We start from the raw sequence: 8,165 nt of genomic DNA on the forward strand, positions 1-8,165 counted from the left end.
ACCAAACTTGGGTAAAAATTGTACACTTGTTGGTTATGCAAAACCTAGACAAATATTTTCTGAAGAATTAGAGTTAAGTTTATCAGTTTATTTAGTACATTGTTCTAGAATATACTATGGTTTAACTCCTTCAGATGTAAAAAAATTAGCATATGAATATGCAAAATTAAACAATGTTTCATATCCTAAAAGCTGGAACAAGTATAAAGAAGCTTCTAAAGATTGGTTTTCATCATTTTTAAAAAGAAATCCTAATTTGTCCTTACGTTCTTCTGAAGACGGACATTTCTCCAGCCCCCCCAACACCATAATGTTTATCAAAACATAACTTAAGGTTTGTAAGTCGTTTGTAAAGTTTTGTAAAAACAAAATTTTCATTTGTAAAGAAAACCGAAAAAAGTTATGACCATTTCAGGGTGGGGGGGCTGGAGAAATGTGTGAAAACCATGGGATTTGGAAAAACCAAACTTTTTTCGGCTCAGTCGTTTGTAAAGTTCTGTAAAAACAAAATTTTCGTTTGTAAAAAAAACCGAAAAAAGTTATGACCATTTCAAGTTGGGGCAAACTTTTTTCGGCTCAAACGTTTTTTGTAGATTGGTAATTATTTATATAGGTAGTACAAATTATTTTTACCATTAAAAATATATACTTAAACATAGGCAAATTAAAATAGACAAACTGTTTTATTTTTTTGAGTCCCTTAGTTTCACCAAATGTCTATATATCGTCAACGGTTTATTATAAAAACATAAATTTAACATAAATTTTTTTAAATAAATACAATTTTTGAAACTTCATATATAGCTTGCTATTTGAAAATCAAAAGTCGATAATGTTTTATCCAACAAGAGAGGTAGATAAAAATGTAAAAATTATAAAAATAATGTAAAATTGTAGAAACTTATGTTTTAAAATAAATTATATAAAACCAATACAGTTCCTGTTAAATTTAAAAACGTATAGAAACGTTAAGAAACTTAACACATTTAATAAATATAATAAATTATTAGAGTTATGAGTTAGGTGCCTATTTAATATTTTATAATATTAAATATAATATAATATAGTTATAAAAAAATTGAATCGTACCCGTGCGTTTTTTTAGGAAAATTTAGTGAGGGAGCTAGTAAAGGAGTCCTATAAATGTATAATGATTTTAAAAAATAAACTATTTCATAGTGAAGAAATATAAAACTTCAGGAAATGACTAATGTCATTATTCACTCTACAGTATTAAGTACCTATGAGTATTGCATGATATATTCAGAACTTTTTCTTACAAAATATCGTCTAACAAATAAGACTAGTAAAGTAGTAAGTAGTTAAGCCACCTCCAAACTCAATGCTACATAATGTATGTAAACCTTTAGGTACCTACCGGTATTCCGGGGTAAATCTAAGTATTAGATATTATTAATTTTTCTGTAATTTATAAGCATTTTCAAGTTTACTAGTAATATTTTAAATGCTCGTAACTTACATAAAAATTAAAATATCGTAAAACAACCAATGTAACAACACAAGTGTTGTTCTTAACTTTAGGTTTAAAAAAAGACGAATTCAATGTCTATACTAATATTATGTTGTAAAGAATTATAAACTATGCCTATGTAGATTATCATGATTAGAGCAAGGATTTCTATGCAATTGCATATTTCTTTCCTTTTAATATTTTTGGATTTTTATCAGTTATCTCCACGAATCATCATAATTTGAAGCTAATGGCGAAATTTTTTTTTGCATATTTCTGCAGTAAGTATCACTTCTTTAGATTTTATGAATAAAAAAACAGATTGTGACCGACTTGGACCCAATTTCCCCAGCCCCCCACCCTGAAATGGTCATAACTTTTTTCGGTTTTTTTTACAAACGAAAATTTTGTTTTTACAAAACTTTACAAACGACTTACAAACGACTGAGCCGAAAAAAGTTTGATTTTTCCTAATCCCGTGGTTTTCACCCATTTCTCCAGCCCCCCCCCCCCCCCACCCTGAAGTGGTCATATCTTTTTTCGGTTTTCTTTACAAACGAAAATTTTGTTTTTACAAAACTTTACAAACGACTTACAAACCTTAAGTTATGTTTTGATAAACATTATTGGTGTGGGGGGGGGGGGGCTAGAGAAATTTCCGTCTCCTGAAGCTACTAGTCTTGGGCGAATTACAAGTTTCAATAAAAATAATGTTGATACATTTTTTGATAATTTGCAATCTTTATACCAAAAATATAAATTTGATGGCAATAGTGTGTGGAATGTGGATGAAACTGGGGTAACTACTGTTCAAAAACCAACAAAAATAATTGCTGAAAAAGGTAAAAAAACAAGTAGGAGCTACATCAGGAGAAAGAGGCATAACAGTTACAATGGTCTTTGCTGTTAATGCCATTGGTAACTCATTACCACCTATGCTTATTTTCCCAAGAGTAAACTTCAATAGTCATTTTATTAGCAATGGGCCTATTGGTTGTATTGGAACAAGTCATCCTAGTGGTTGGGTAACTGCTTCATCATTTCTCCAGTTTGTCCAACATTTTCAAAAACATGTTCACTGTAGTCCATCATCTCCTGTACTATTATTGTTGGACAATCATGTTTCACATTTATCAATTATTGTACTTGATTTTTGCAAAGATAATGGTATAGTTCTATTATCATTTCCTCCACATACAAAAAACCACTTACAGCCATTAGATGTATCAGTATATGGTCCTTTCAAAACATTTTATTATACTGCAGCAAGTGGGTGGATGAACTCGCACCCTGGTGTTCCAATAAGTATTTACAATATACCAGCTATAGTAAAAGAGGCTCTACCGATGGCAGCTACTCCAAAAAATATACTTTCTGGATATAAAAAAACGGGCATTTGGCCATATAATAGAAACATTTTTACTGATGAAGATTTTTTATGTTCTTCTGTTACTGATAGAACATACACTTTGGATGGTGAAAACCATAGTATTGAACAGTCAACAATTAATTAAATTATTGAAGACATTGATATTACTTTAACGTATGATACACTTCCACCATTAACAGTCAATACACCAATAAGTCTAAATACTCCAATTATACCTCAAAAAGTAACACCAAGTGAAATTAGACCTTTTCCAAAAGCAGGAGATAGGAAATCGTGCAAGAAAAAAATTGAAATCTACAATACTTACTGACACACCAGAAAAAGAAAAATTAAGAGAAGAACAGGAGATAAGCAATAGAAAAAAGGAAGCAAAAAATTTGAAATTAAAAAAAAGAAACTTTGTAGAATTGAATACCAAAAATAAGCCTAAGAAAAAATCAAAACCAAAGACTAATGTAGTGAGTTCTGTTGAAGAAGATGATTATTTTTGTATAGTTTGTTTGGGAGCTTATTCAAAGAGTCAAAAGGGAGAAGATTGGATTGAGTGTACTTCATGTAAGAAATGGGCACATGAAAAATGTGCTGGAAAACAAAATTTGTTATTTTATAATTGTAAGCATTGTACTTCTGACATAGACGAAGATTAATTACAAGTGATTTTATTATTTTATTAAATTTTAACAATGTTATTTTAATCAATTATTGATATTTTGTTACTATTTATTTTGCTTTGAAATAAGGCAGTTGCCTATATTATTTATTTTATTACAAGTGATTTTATTATTTTATTAAATGTTAACAATGTTATTTTAACAATTATTTATATTTTGTTTTTAAATAAGGCAGTTACCTTTATTTATTTTATTACAAGTGGTTTCATTATTTCATTAAATTTTAACAATTATTTATATTTTGTTACTATTTATTTTGTTTTGAAATCAGACAGTTGCCATATTTATTTGTATATTATTTATTTTATTACAAATGATATTGTTATTTTATTAAATTATAACAACGTTAATTTAACAATTATAAAGTATAAATCCTCATAAAAAGGAAATTTTTTTATTTTTTATTTTGTTACCATAAATATATTATTATTATATTATAAAATATATTTATCATTACTCTTACTGTTGATTTCTTATTTATTTTGGGCAATAATATTTCAAAATTTAGAATGTAACAAGGTGCTCCTGGACTGTAACAATTTACCCCACCCAGGGGTAGGTTGTTACATTTTGACTTAGTGACTTTAACAGGGTTTTTTGAGTATTAAAATTAATTTTTTTTTATTTTATTATCATAAAAAGATACCCAAGAAGTTACTTAATAGAATGGTGTCACAAAAATTATGATCATAGAAAAAGAAAAATTACAAAAAATCGATGAGTCAAAAGTGTAACAACTAACTCCGCTCTCCCCTACATTTTGATTTTTTGTTGTTTATTATAGTTATTATTTTAATCTATATCTTCCAAACCAAAAAATATAAGTTAGTTTTGATTTCACCAAAAACTTATTTATGTTACTACTCATCGAATGAAAAAAAAGTCAAAAAATCAATTTTGAGTTTCTCAAATATGGAAATGTTTGAAATAACTTTATAATTCAGTTTTATGTGGTTTATTAACAATAACATAAAAAGTAAGTACGATAGGCAAATTCTGATTCCACAAAAATGTTGAGCATATAAATACAAACGTTTCTAAAAAAAAAAATTCTAAAAACTTAAATTTTTGGTATTTTTCCAGAACTCCTTACAGGAAGGATTGTTATTTTATCCTCCTCTTGACCTTATTGAATTGAAAAATGTTTCAAGATGATCTTGGGAGAGCTTATAGGAAAGAATATATTCAATATCATACTTTTTATTTTTTTTTAAATGTGTAGTAGTTAATAAGATTCTTCAAATCCGAAAGAATACCTAGCCTAAGTGATATAACAACTTTTTGACCGCTGTAGACAGCATTAGGCTATGGAAATATTTTTCAAACTTGTTTGTGAAATCTAAGTATTTATCAAAAGTTGATGGACTCAGTGCTAAATTAAAAGGAAATTTAGAATATTAGGTGAGACAGTTTAAAATATCAAATGCATTATTCATACAGAATTCTGCTGTTGATTTTACATTAGTGAATTCTGAGTCTTAAGTCTCATAAAATGTTAATGCACAATTTACACTACTACTGAGAACTTGTGAGGCAAGCTTTACGTTCATTTTTTTAAGTTACATCAAAAACCAAAATTGATTTTGTCGAAAATTGATTGTGCGTAAAATTTCCCATTTTCCCCTTAATTTTTAGTTTGTTTATCCCGATTATTTAGAAAAATATTAAGAATTTTTTACTCTGACCCCCCAATGTACCAACTAGATTCACTTTCTGATATCAAACAAGGTACTGAAGTCAAAAATCGAAGTATTTTTACTGCCGCAAAACGTGATGACACACAAAAAAAAATAAAAACACATCATGGTAAAATCAATACACACTCAGCTCATAATTTAAAATGTATTATATTTCACATACAATTTTTATAATCGTTGTTTATTAAATATAAGAATTTATTATTTAATATATTGTAATTGTTAAATAATCACAATTATTGTGTTTCGTAAAACTTTATTTATAGGTTTCTATTACGCGTGAATGCGTGATATTTACTATACACTCCCGCAAAATGAACGTTTTTCCTAAATGTAAATATTCATGTCAGCCTGCTGCAATAGCAACATAATATGTTATGTTATATTATGACTGCTGTAGTGCTATCATATTTTTTACAGTTTAATTTGAATTATATTACTTGTTAATTTTATTTATATGTAATAGAGAAATAAAAAACAAATATAAATCCTGAACATAGTAAAATTGTACTATAAAAATCATAGGCGCAATTTCAATAAAAAAAAAACTAAGGGTGCTTATGCTATGCATTTTGTCATTTTAGTTTTTTTTTTTGAAACAAGAAGTTTTTGATACATAAGCACGATCATTATTCGAGGGTGCTAATTTTGAAATTGGGGGTTCTAATACCCCCCTATTTACGCCTATGATAAAAATGTAAACAAAATTCGTCCATACAAAATAAAACAATTAAAAACAATCAATATTTTTACGATAAAACCACTTGAATTTTATATTACATTATTTATTATTTAATTTTATATTATATTATACAGTTTTATGTACCTACAAATTTTAAACGAACCAAATAAATATTTCTTATTCATACATATCATAAATTATAATATTTATTTATATTTTAACGCGCGGTAACACAAATATTCATAACTGGCGATACAAGGTTTGACGAGTTAACAAGTTTTAAAAAATATCATAATATTAATATTAGTACAACAATTTAACAAATTTGCTACTACCTGAAATATTCAGCTCTTTTCCAATTTCCTCCCACGCTATTTGTCGTATATTTTGGTCACGGTAATCAAGAGATCCGTGGTTATATAAACACGTATGTTCTCGCATCAGTTCTATTAATTTTCCCCCAATATTTTTAAAACAAATTGACCTCAAAGATGAAAAAAAAACTAGATGTTTAGATTAAAACTTGACGTGATGTACCTACAGCTAAAAATACGGATGTTCAGAAAACAAAAATGTGCTTTCACCCAAAACTTTGGTCACATGATGTTTGATGTGACTAACATGATGTGATAAGAGTGTGGCCCTGTCACATTAAAGTATATTTATAAACGATACTCCGCATATTTTTATCATTATGTGAGCTTACGTGACGTGACAATAATGTGTTTCTACCTTAATTGTATTAACTATTAATTATCTAATAAAGTGAATTATTTATGTTATATATTTACATTTTATTAGAAATTGAAATACCTACTCTTATTTATTTTATAAATAATTATATAGAGTTAATGAATTGATAAATATTGTATGAATACAGTCATTGAGTCATATAATATTGTAATCATATAATACCGATTCAATTCATCATTGCTATTCCCAACAAAATAGATTTGCAAAAATTGAGATCAGTGTCAGGGAATGGCAACAATGAACCAGCTCTATGATAAATCTGACCTTGAATCTGTAACATATGAGAAATACAATTTGACATTGGATCAGAATTCGTGAAAATATCAAAATAATTTCTGGTCAGGTTGCATTTTTCGAAAGATAGTCCGTATGAAATAATTGTTTAATTTGGTAGAACTATACACAACTGGATATAACGAAGTAATATATATATTTCATAATTAACATAACATAATAATTTAGTAGAAGAATAAAGAACACATTCTAATAACTTTTAAACACATAATAAATTTTACAGTAAAAGGTAACAACAGAGTAGTAGAGATAGACTGATAAGAGATAATGACATTATGATAACACTCTCACTTAATTATACAAATATTAGTTTCAAATAGTATATTATAACTAAACAATCCATATAGTAGTCTTATTTTAAACCTAGTTTTTCCTTCAGAACTTTAAAACTTTTCCCCGCTAACCCTTTGATCATTATATCAGCGACCTGATTTGAAGTTGACAGATACTCAAGTGTTATAGTTCCAGAAGTGATGGCTTCTTTTATGAAACAGTATTTAACATCTATATGTTTGAGTCGTTGATGCTTCCTTGGTTCCCTGGCTATTGTTATGCAAGATTGATTATCTTCAAAAATAGTCACTGGCACTTCCAAATCCAAAATTCCCATCTCGGTTAACAGACCTCTCATCCAAATACATTCTGTGATTGTAGTGGCAAGTGCCACATATTCAGCTTCTGTGGTGGAAATTGCCACTGTAGCCTGTTTACGGCTAACCCAAGTTACAGTTGCCCCAAACACTTGTATGACATATCCAGTGGTAGATTTTCTCTCTTCCCTGTCACCAGCAAAATCTGCATCACAATAGGCAACTAGCACAGCTGAACTTTTTCCTCTTGTAAACGTGAGACAGCAATCTTTAGTTCCATGAAGGTACCTAAAGACTCGTTTCAATAGGTTCCAGTGAATTTCAGTTGCACTTGATTGGAAACGACTTAATAGGTTTACCGCAAAACTTAAGTCCGGTCTGGTATGTATCATAAGATACATGAGACATCCAACTGCCTCTCGATAAGGTTTACTAGTTTTCTCTGTGTTTGTTGGAATTATAATCTTGACATTTTCTTCAATTGGGGTTTTTACTGGCTTACACTCACCCAGACCAAATTTGTTTAGTAGAAGATCAATATAGTTTCTTTGATCTAGTTGAAGCACACCGTTATTTTTGTCCCATCTTATTTTCATTCCTAGGAACATTCCTGTATT

This window comes from Diuraphis noxia, unplaced genomic scaffold, assembly GCF_037042655.1.
Source record: "Diuraphis noxia isolate RWA-SAM2 unplaced genomic scaffold, SU_Dnox_SAM2 contig0001, whole genome shotgun sequence".
Lineage (NCBI taxonomy): Eukaryota > Metazoa > Arthropoda > Insecta > Hemiptera > Aphididae > Diuraphis > Diuraphis noxia.